The sequence below is a fragment of the Eubalaena glacialis genome, chromosome 1 (genome assembly GCF_028564815.1).
Source record: "Eubalaena glacialis isolate mEubGla1 chromosome 1, mEubGla1.1.hap2.+ XY, whole genome shotgun sequence".
Taxonomy (NCBI): domain Eukaryota; kingdom Metazoa; phylum Chordata; class Mammalia; order Artiodactyla; family Balaenidae; genus Eubalaena; species Eubalaena glacialis.
Genome location: NC_083716.1, coordinates 165,176,037 through 165,187,936, shown reverse-complemented (window position 1 = coordinate 165,187,936; position 11,900 = coordinate 165,176,037). Strand labels below are relative to the sequence as shown.

The 11,900-nt window shown below is 40.1% G+C and overlaps 2 non-coding genes across 2 annotated transcripts; one reads left to right on the top strand and one right to left on the bottom strand.

The window, feature by feature from the left end:
* Nucleotides 1-1,040: 1,040 nt before the first annotated feature.
* Nucleotides 1,041-1,111, top strand: TRNAG-GCC (transfer RNA glycine (anticodon GCC)). Its single transcript has one exon. It is a non-coding gene; the product is annotated as a tRNA-Gly (tRNA).
* A 288-nt stretch (nt 1,112-1,399) lies between these two features.
* TRNAA-CGC (transfer RNA alanine (anticodon CGC)) lies at nt 1,400-1,471 on the bottom strand. The gene has a single exon. It is a non-coding gene; the product is annotated as a tRNA-Ala (tRNA).
* Nucleotides 1,472-11,900: the final 10,429 nt, after the last annotated feature.

Here is an 11,900-nt window from a genome sequence, read left to right as displayed (position 1 = left end):
AGCTACACATGCAGTATTTCTTGTGTAACTACACAGTGATTTATTCTGTTGTAGGCAGAACAGGACAGTGGCTAAGCAACCAAATGTTAAACATGATACCACTTGTGTTCCAATCTTGCCTATTCTCATTTGTTAAGTTAGGGTAATTATAAAAATACCTACTTCACTGGGTTGAAGTCCATATGTAATGCTATTTACATAGCTCAGCACATAGTAAGTGCTATGTGTTTTCTGCTATTTTCTCATGTATTTCCCCCACCCCCCCCCAAAATTCTTCTTGGCTATCAAAGATCCTGCAAATCTCTGGGAATTTCCCTCTCAGAGATAAAGGGCCAATAATGCCTAAATCCAGAGCCTTCTATCTTATATTTAGACTCATTTCCACGAATGAATTTCCTTCAGTTTACTTTCTCCCCCTTATATATATTTGGTGTGTGGTTTGCAATTTTACACTTCATGGAAACTAAGGGTAAATGATCAGACTCATATTATTAGAGTAGAAAGGGGTCCCAGGATCAAGTCTCTCACTATGAAGGAAAGGGCAGTTTAGAGAATTTAGGTGACTTGTCAGTCACCAATGCTCCAAAGTTCCCTGTTCAGATCTCATAGTTCCAATATACTCTTATAACTTGGTGCCCCGTCATCCCTACTCCCAAACCCTGACAAATATCTTTATGTATTTGTCTGAATAGCTAAGATAAGAAAAATAAAAAGGGAGTGGATGTTCTAAATTATCTAAATATCTGAAGATGCAGCTAAGTAATTATGTAATCTTGTGTATACATGACAAATTTTTCATTTGCCTCCTTCACCAAGGACGACTTCGGAGGAAAGAATCTCCTCATAAGGTTCAACAGAAGTAAGTATAATGAGATTTTTATGTAAATGTTAACTCAATATTTTATTATAGTTATTTAATTTAAAAAATCCATTGCTTCCTCTGATGTTGAATACATAAATTTATAATTATTAACATAAAATAATCAGTACACACGTAAATATCTATTCTAGTAGGGTATGGAAAAGAGCCCTTTCCGTAAGCATTGGTGGTTCAGTGGTAGAATTCTCGCCTGCCACGCGGGAGGCCCGGGTTCGATTCCCGGCCAATGCAATTACTAACACTTTTCCTATCTTACCCCATTTTTCCCATACATCTCAGATCCCCAAAACAAGTTCAATAAAAACATAGAAACATTGATTTTATGCAAATGAAGAAAGACAAATCAACGATAATTTCCCTTTTCACTTTTTCTTCGAGCAGTCGAAACTGCCGATTCCCTGAGATTTGCCGTATTTTTCGGACCTTTCTTTTAGACGTTTTTGGGGGGCCCTAGGATATATGAGCAAAAGGTGATGGGCCACATAGTGTTCTGAGACTTAAAAGACCGCTGTGGCTGTCTGGAGATGCCGGGGATTGAACCCGGGACCTCACACATGCGAAGCGCGCGCTCTACCACTGAGCTACATCCCCCAGCCGAGAAAAGTTTTTCTGGTATAGGTATTCATTCAGTCCAGCGCTAGTCCAATTGCTATAGTTAAGTTTCAAGACTTTATTTTGGTGAGCGCTTCTGCGACACCCCGCTTCTACCCTTCCTACACCGCCTTAAACTGCTTCCAGGGTGTATCGGAACTCCATGCAGCCAGCGGTGTGGGCCGCAAACTTGACCAGCTCTCGAGCACTCCTGCCGGACGCCTGGAGCTCGACCAGGGATCGGATACCCTGCCCTGCCAGAGGGGCGGGACGTCGGCGCGCTGAGCGCCCGCCCGAGCTCGACTCCTCTGCGGGCTGACTGCGCAGGCGGCCCGGAACGCAGAGGTGGGGGGCGGGGCGTTCAGCCCGTCGCTTTGCTGCGGGGTGGAGCCCCAACTACGACGCCGACTGAGGGGCCAGCAGGCGGGCAGAGCCACGGACGCTGCCCAGGGGCCAAAGGAGACTAGCTCCTGAAGCAGAGCGGTGGGGCCCTTCTGTGCGCACCCAAAACCCTTTTGGATTTACCTGTACACCACCACGCCCCCCGCCCCCCCATCTCAGGAAAACGACGTGTTCACGCCAAATCCCCATAAACTGGGTTTTGTAGGGATTACAGCCAACTCTTGGAGGTAAAAATGACTTCACAACGTGTTCTTTGCGTGGGGCCCAAACTGAAAGAAAGAAAATGACACCGATACCCTCTTTGTAGCTTAATCTTATACAAATGATGATAAAGTCGAGGCGAGGTACCTGCTCAAGATGCACTCTGCTCGCTGTTTGATATTTACACCTTGGACCCTTGGACCCATCTGACTATGTTGTGATAGGAATGTAAGTCACTTAACAGCTACTTTATTGTCCTCTGAACCCTTCCTAACGAACCGCTAATCGTACTCCCAGCCCCAAATGAAGAAATGTACCTCGAGTCCTGTTTCCTTGGAAATTGCCTCTCCAGTTGTTTTGAGTGTTAGGTCATATGATGAACTAACTTACATTATAATGAAATGATGTGTGTTTGACCCTTCCCAGTGCAGTTTAAACTGATACCACCCCAGGGAAGTGAAGGCTGACTGAGAGAAGCCTCAGACACCCTGATGGGAAAGAGCAGGGGAGAGATTTGGTGTCAGGGGAGCTGGGCTACCTTCACTTCCAGCCGACCTGTAAGGCTGACCCAGCAAGCACACGGTGAGGGCCTAGAATTTCCACTGCTTTCCGTTGCAGCAGAGCACCCCTCGTAAATGGAATAGTCAGCAGGCCAAAAGCCAGAGCAGAAAAGCAGAAGTTTCAAAATAACTCTGGGTAAACCACAAGTTTCATAATCAAGTCCTAGATTAAAAATAAATGTTACTGTGTTTGCTTACAGTAATTTCAACAAATAATGGCTCATAATCAGATTTTGTTTTTAATGAGAACAAGCCACATACTGATCTAATACAGCTATAATACAGAATGTTAAAAAAAAAAAAAAAAAAAAGCCACGTCAGTGGACAGTCATTAAGGAGCTCTACTCCAAACCAAAACATTTCCAAACCAACCCCTGCTTTCCATCCAGAGGCACTAGAACATGAACACCTTCAGCTGACTCTGAGTCGGGAAACAGAGACAGAACCATTTTTCACCAACCAGGGTTTTCCCCAGTGCAAATTACAGCTGCAGTATTCAGTTAATTGTAAAGGAAGCACGTCTGCCTTTGGTGACCTCATCTTTGACATCCTCTTTAGGATCCCTTCCTCACATTATGGCTTCTTTCTCCATCAGCTGAGGCACTACTTATCTGGGACTTTGTTCTCAGGCAAGAACCTTTGTTCTTAAGGTTCAGAGCTAAGCCTAGAGAAGGCTTCTTTTAAATTGTTCACTCCTATTCAAAAAGTCCAGGGCCTAACTTGGTGCATTTGATAAAGAAAATGAAGCCAAGCTCTAAAACCAACAGAGAATGTGAAATCGATTTACTGTTCTGGCATAACCCAAGAAAAAGACGGTTTTTTCAGCCACTGTGGTCGATGGGAAAGGTGAAAGAGAAGGCACATTTTTGGATTAGGGAATACTTCTTGGATCCCATCTATTCTATATGCAAATAAAACTGCTCCAGCTCTGCTTGCAGATGAAGAGAGGCTGACCAAGTGTCCAAAATTATGAAGTATTAAAAAATTCAGTTCTATCTTCCACCCTCCGCACATCTCTCTTGGTTGGGGACAAATTTCCCCAATTCTCAGTCTCTCTCTCTGTCACACACATCGTGCACACGCGCATACGCACGCACACACACACACACACCCTGTTCACAACGATTGATCTTACGTCCCCACTTAGAGGCAGGTGACTTTTATCTCTGGTACTGCTTCCCCATTTCCTTTCACGTTCTTGCTTCAGCTCATGGCAATCTTCGTCCAGCAGGTATACAGCATCTTTCCCTCTAAGCTGGCAACGAGTTAAGATGTTTATTCCCAGTTCAAGCAGTAGTTCTTACTCCTGTCTGCACATTAGAATTACTGAGAGGGCCTTTGAAAAATGCTGATACTTGCTTGAGCCCCCTCCCAAACCAATTAAGTCAGAATCGCTAGGAGTGGGTCTAGGCATCAGTATCTTTTTAAACTCCCAGGTTATCCCAGTGTGCAGCTAAGCCCGCGAGCTACTGCTTGAGGGCTATTTTCATGACAACAGCAGATGTCTAGTGATGGTTGTTAACTAACTTCATTGTGTTAGTCATTTCACAAAATATACAAATATATATACAAATATATATACAAATATATCAAATCATGTTGTGCACCTTAAACTAATACAATATGTTAATTATGCTGCAATAAAACTGGGAAAAAAAACCCCCAAGAGATGTCTATCACCAGTCCAGTGGTTCTCAAATGTGGCTGCACATTGGAAGCAGCTGGCAAGCTTTAAAAAAAAATTCTGATGCTTGAATCCCATCCCTAAATATACTTATTTAATTGGTCTGAGGGTGGTCTGGGCATAGGAGTTTTAAAAGGCTTCCCAGGTGACTCTAATATGCAGCCAAGGTAGAGAACCATAGCGTTCCAGTAGGTACTTTCTCAAGCTCTTCACCCAGTTATGTGAGCAACCAAGCCTGCCAAAATTCTGACAGTGGAGGACTCACTGCCCAGGGATCTGCACATTGGGAAATTAGCATTGCTAGAGGATGAAAGAAGCTAACTCATTCCAACTTCTCCCTATTTTCCTTCATATAAAATAAAACTGGTGGAGGCAGGTGTTCAAGTGCTGAAAACAAACATTTCTTAGCTTCACATATCCTGTCTCCTCTACCCCATCCCCATGTTACATGAATGGGTTCCTCCAGTGAGCTGTCCCTGCTGATTTGCTGGCCGTTAGAAGGGCTCAAAATGAGACTAGGAAAGGATGGGAGCAGAGTAATCGGCACTTGGCACCTGGGAATGCCCTGTGCTTGTGACTTCCTGGATGAAAAAGGACTGAATTGCTTTACTCAACACTTAAAGGTACAGGCAGCTCTTTGAAATACATTATTTTGCTCCACAGGGTCATAACTATTAGTAATTCTTCATCACCACAGTTAATTATTAATAACAACCCAAGAGCCAAAAAAGCTACTGGTTACATTTAATTCAAAGAAAGTTAATAAACATTACTCCTTTCAGTAGTACCCCAAAGTGAAAAATTATAGTGATCATAATTTGACGTATTTATTGAACAGTGTTAGATTCTACTTGGAAAGATGCAAATTCTATAATTTAGATTCTGGTTACAAATAGATGGAAACAGAAGGAGGTACATATTTAAGATGACATTTAAGAGAGAAAAGATGTTACAAAAAGCCCATACTTCTGGAAACTATCAATGGTCAGTTTAAGAAAGAGTGTTGTAAGGCTGCAAGGAGAAAAAAAAAAAATCTGTCTGTATGGGGTATGAAAGATTTTTCCAAATTTAGATTATCTGCTCAATGACAGGAGTCTCTGTAGTCTTATACTGGCCCATTCACAAAAGCGGGAAATAGGATCTATTTTTTCTTGTGTGGGTCTCTGACTGAGGTCTTATTTTACCAACTGGCTAGCCCCCTTGAGATTAGGTATTGTATTTTATTCTCTATGAATTCCCCATAGCACCAAGCACTCACTGAGTTCTACTGAGGCATGTAATACATCCTGGCTTTACAATTTCAAGTGGGAAATTGGCTAAAAGGGTGTTTAAGGGTAAATGGACATAAAGGATTCTATTGCAGTGATGAAGATATTCTAAAAGATATTCTAAAACTGGATTATGGTGACAGTTGCACAACTCAGTAAAATTACCCAAAATTACTTAATTTGATAGTTAAAATGGGTGAGCTTTATGGTGTGTAAATTACCCTTCAATAAAGCTTCAAAAGAGGGGGATGTAAGGGAATGGAATGTGTTAACAATGGAATAGGATTAATGTGACAGTGAGAAGTTAGACACATACAGATTGCACAACTGATCTGAAAAAGAAAACAAAATGATGCACAAAAGAGGAAAAGTGGAGAATGAATGATTTCCTGTGAATGTAGAAAGAAGCAAACAGTTGTTACATAGATAGGGAAACTACTGTTTCCAATAACTGTTACAAGAATAGGGAATGAAGAGCATTTAGATAAATGTGTGGAGCTTCAGAAAAAATTCTATTGCTCTGCAAATATAGATGTATATATTGCATAAATACAATATAATATATAACATATAATACATATATGTGTTAAGGACTCTGTACATATTTGTTAATGTAAAACATCTCTGATATTAATTCAGTAAACTATTGATTGACTTACGGAAATAGCAATTACAGGAGAAGGAGGTGTCCAAGATGATTCCCAGTATTCTGACTTAAACAATTACATGCACCGTTGTGTCATTCAATGAAACAGAAAACACTGGAGGGAGAGGGAGCTTTATAGGTGGTTATTAATTCCATTTTTTTTCTGTTCAATTTAGGGTGCATTCATCTCTCCAAACGGAGATCTTAAGTAGATACTTAGATGATGAATTTGGAGACAAGAAGAGAGGTTTGGCGTTGAAATATATATTTGAGAAGCACTGGTATAGAGAAAACAAAGTCATGGATTGGATGAGACTATTTAGGGAAAGAACAGGGAATGAGACAAGAAGGGACTGAGGGTCTAGCATTGAGGAACTCTAATACTTAAAGACTGAGAAAGGAGAATGAAAAGGAACAGCCAGGGAGACAGAAGGAAAACCAGAGTAAGATTTCAGGGATCCCAACTGGAAAAGAACGTTTCAATAGGGAGATAAGTTTAAAAACACTGCCACCTGAGAAATCAGGTAAAATTTCGATGATTTAAAATGTCCCTTGGATTTAGTGACATGAAAGTCATTGTTTAATTTTAATAATGGTTATTTCACCACAAAATCAAATGTTAATTCTTCTAATATATGCCATGCAATTCAGTTATTCTCTCTGGGAAGTTTTTCTGTCTTTCTTCTAGTGGAAGCTCTTTCATGCTCTCTACCTTTTAATACCTACCTTAAAGAAACTATTTCTTTTGAAGCAAATTCATCTGGAAATTAGTGAGATCCAAGGAATCAAGAAAGGACAAGAGACACAACTACCTTTAATCACAGGAGAATTTGCAAATAGGAAAGATTCTTCTTTTTTAACTTTCTTGTCTTAGAAAAGGTCACATGTATTCATTTACTCATTCATTTACTCAGTGAAGATCTGTTGATCACCTACCATATGCTAGGCACTATGCTTGGAACTGGGGATAAAAAAGTGACAAAGTTAGTCCTGCCCCCACCCTGACTGTACTTAGGGGTAAGCGAGGAAGCAGTGAATATAAAGAAAGCATTGATAGTACAGTAAAGGCTATGGTAGAAGGAACTAAGAATTCCCAAGAGGAACACATAATCCAGACTAGGGGATCAGGGAAGGTTTCTGTGGAGACTTGAAGTATGAGTAGCAGTTAGCCTACTGAGGATGAATAGGATGAAGAAGAGCAAACTATGCAGCAAGAACAGAATATGCAATGACCTCGAAGCCACGAAGATCATAAACCTCTCAGGAGTAAAACATATTTAGTGGGGTGTGTGTGCTGTGTTGTGGAATATGACAAGGAAGAGAGGAAGCTGGAAAGTAGACAAGGTCCAGTTTATGCAGGGTCTTGTAAATATCGTAAAAGCATATAGAGCTGTGAGAAACCATGCAGAGTTCTACAGAGGAAAAGAACGTGAGATTTTATTTTTAGAAAAAGCATTCTGGCTGAAATTTATGGAACATATGGAAGTGGGTCCCAACAGGAAGCAAGGAGACCACTGGAAGCTTCCTTCTGGCATCAAACAAAGAAATGATGGGCGCAGGCAAGAGATGATGATTTAGAGCTGCACTATCAAATATGGTAGCCACTAGCAACATATGTCTATTGAAATATGGTTAATCCAAATCGAGAAGGTAAAATATCTCATTAGTAGCTTTTTTCATGATGACTACATGTTGAAATGATAATATTTTAATATATTGGATTAAATAAAATATATCGTTAAAATTAATTTCTCTTTCTTTTTACTTTTTATCGTTAATAGAAAATTTTTAATTTTACACATGTGGCTCACATTATAGTTCTATTGGACAACACTGGTTTGGAGATTTTGCATGGGAAATGGAGGAGGAGAAAATTGAATGAATAAAGAGATATTGAGGAAATGGGTTTGGCAGACCTTTTATATCAATTGAATATGGAGGATAAGGAAAAGAAAGGAATAAATGATTCCAAAGCTTCTGACTTGAGCAACTAAATGAAAGAATGGTAGATTGAAGAGGGTCTAGGGATAAGAAACGTTTTTTGTTTTGTTTTTAATTTAAGGTAGAAGAGGATTCAGTATGTTTGAATAAAAATATGGAGTCAGAAGAGAGGGAGACAACAAAGATATGTGAAGAATATCTTAAAAGTCTCCCTTAAAGAAGACACATCTACCTTCTTGAAGCAAGAGAAAAGTGTGAACAGATGGGTTCTGGCATATAGTTAATTGTATAGATTTGGAGGTAGTAAATTTAAGACATTTCCATGAAAAAAGCTTCTATTTCCTTTGCAAAGAAGAGAGTCCACCCACATGGCCTTCTTATTAGACAAGTTATTGTGTTTACAGGGTTTATGAAAATGGAAAAAGTCTAAAGGAGCTGGAAGGATTTCCAGGCAGCACTGAAATCCAGATGAGGTTAAAGAGAGAAATGTGGAGAGCCAGTGGTCAGCAGTAGGCACAGAGAAAGGGGAATGCCAGATTGCCTGGGTAGAGATTCTGAAGGTGCCTATGGTGAAAGGACAATGGGGCCAGGAATTTGGGAACTGACAAGGGTACAACTGAAGAGATGAACATAGAATCTAAGATTTTCCTAAACAGTAATAGAGAGGAATGGGTTGACCAGATGCTTGAAGAATTCCTTGAGGTCAAATGAGAGAGCTGTGGTCAGTGGGATCTTTGGAACAAATATTTCAAAGATGGGGAAGTTCAGGGTGATGACATCGCCATGGGAATGGGTATCTAAGGTAGAGTGGAGGTGGTTAATAAAGATGAGATGATCAAGGAATTGAAAGGCTTGAGATATTCACAGGAACATTAATTCACCTCAGGAAGATGGTGGGGTCTGGGTGGAGCAGGCCATGAGCCCAATGCATGTCTTTAAGGAATGGAGACAGGGAGGGGTGGGGATTGGTGAGAGGAGGGAAGTAGATTTATAGTAATTATCCAATACATGTTTGCTTCTTTTAACAGTTCACCTACAAATTAATAATTCTATTTTGTAATTTCACATTAGAATAATATTCCATTCTTTCCACAAACATATGGAAACACCATATATCTACTCTCTCTCTCTCAACATACACACACATTCACACACATTCACATATGCTCCCCACTGCTGATGTACGTTAATCCAGTTTTTTAGACAAAACTGTTATAGAAATTGGGGGTAAATGTGTTAAATTGTGCATTTTCTTTTTGTGATACAGATAGAAAAAAAAAAAAGATGTACAGTTTCTTAGCATCATTAATAATAGAAACTTCGGGCTTCCCTGGTGGCGCAGTGGTTGAGAATCTGCCTGCTAATGCAGGGGACACGGGTTCGAGCCCTGGTCTGGGAGGATCCCGCATGCCGCGGAGCAGCTAAGCCCGTGAGCCACAAATACTGAGCCTGCGCATCGAGCCTGTGCTCCGCAACAAGAGAGGCCGCGATAGTGAGACGCCCGCGCACCGCGATGAAGAGTGGCCCCTGCTTGCCGCAACTAGAGGAAGCCCTGGCACAGAAACGAAGACCCAACACAGCCATAAATAAATAATAATAATAATAATAAAAAATAATAGAAACTTCATAAATGTGCTCAAACAATAGCTTCTAAGGGTTAGAGGCAGGCCATGCTGGTATATGCTGAGGAAGCATCTTTAGACAGATTTTTATAGTGAAAAGAGTGCTGAACTAGGAGTCAGAAGACCTGGTATCCAAGCAGATTGTCAGTTAGTTATCAGTTAGGTGTTTGGGGCGAAACATTTACCCTCGCTGAATCTCCACCTTCTCATCTGTAGAAGACAGGTGGCTTTTACAGCTCCTGCAACTCAATAGGGTTTTTGTGAGGATTCAGTAAGAAAATGTACTGAAAATTCCTTTGTGGCCTGATAAATACTCATATAAGTTATCTGAGGGGACTCCTGACCTAGTTCCAGTAAAAATTTATCACAGTTCCTACAGTACTGATAATATTCACATTCATAATGGGGAATTATGAACTGAATCAAATTCATGATTGCTGAAGGATGGTTATACTACTTGTTTACTGATTATTGATTATTCTGAACTTTTGTGGGCTTTCTTTTCTTGTTTAGAGGAAGTACCAAAATGTAGCACCTCTTTTAGATTTCCCTAAAAGTGTGGATCTTGGGTCATCTCATTGGAGTCACCTGAAATGTTTGTTTAAAACATGGTTGCCTGGACTCAGCATCTAGAGATTCAGCCCTTTGGGCTAAGACTCAAGAACTGTATCCAGGTGTGACACTACACACTATAAAAATTTTATAACAACTTTGTTGAGATATAATTCTCCCATTTATGGCGTACAATTCATTGGTTTTTGGTATATTCACAAAGTTGTGCAACCATCACCATAAAATCTGAAGTCTACTGGGTTAGTTAAAAGTTTCATGGAGATGGCTGCTCTGTGGTCCAGGTATAAAGAACCCTCCCCCCACCCCCAAGTATAAAGACAGATAAAAGACAGAATCATCGCACACCATCAGACCGGTCTGCTTTCTGAGCACTGGTGCCCTCTGCTAAACAAATGTTCTGCATTTTACAAAAGGGTTAGGAGACAGTACAGAGAGAATGCCATTGCTGCATGGCCAAGTTGCTGAGCCTGTGGATCAGAAAGTGTTCGCAAGGGGAAAGAATCACGATTAGGCTAAGGTTCCTCAGCTCCTTTTAAGGAGAGCTTTCTGATCTAAAGGTCTTTTTCTCTTAAGGATTCAGGATCAATGCAACTTCCTAGTATCTTTTGACAGGGCATGTCTTTAATAGCTTATTGACATTTTCAGTTTGTCAGCTTCTAGAACTTCATTGTTGACTCAGTTCCATTTCTGTTTAATTAGAGGGGACAGACTTTTAAACAAAAACACTTCATTGTTCCGGTAAATGGTAACCTAAATGGTAAAGTGTGAGCCAGAAACACCCATGACTTTAGAAGGAGTCACAACTCTATTTAGGCTGATGTTTTAAGAATTTTTCAAAGTACTTTTCTTACTGTATGGGGAGAAAAATGTTCTGGAGAAGCATACTGGGACAGCTAGATAAGTTTCTTTTCTGGTTTTTGCAGAGAGGGCTTCTTATTTAGTTTTCAGTGTGGTAAATTTATCGAGCATCATATTCACTTCTGAGTATTATATATACATATATACACGTATGTATGTGTGGGTATGTCTGATACATATACACACACACCCCTAGGCCTCTCTTCTCTTCTGTTAGAAGTGATAGTCACTCTAGGAAGGTCATATCAACAACATGTGAATTTGATTATGAGGCTTAAAAACAACACCAACAAATCCCCACAAACTCTTATAGAGGGTTTAGACCAAATCTTCCTTTTCATAGATGAGAAAACTAAGGGTCCGACGGTAACTTTGAATTCAAATACACTTTCCTGCTTCCTTGGAGTAGGTAGTCATACCTCTAGAGGAAGTTTTCTTGAATTAAAGTTAAGAACTCAATGAAATGTGATTTTCAGGGTAAACTCTAAGAGCTGTAATGAAGTAAGCCCTAGTCTCAGTTAATAGCCAAGTGTTCTGTTTTCAAGATTACAACATTAAAATGAAAGAGTGGAAGTTATGTTTTAAAATTGGGTGTTTTCCTCTGCTGTATGCAAAGACTGTCAATTCAGTATAAAGTTCAGCTCAAACTATCTGTTAATGGTTTCCGAATTCCA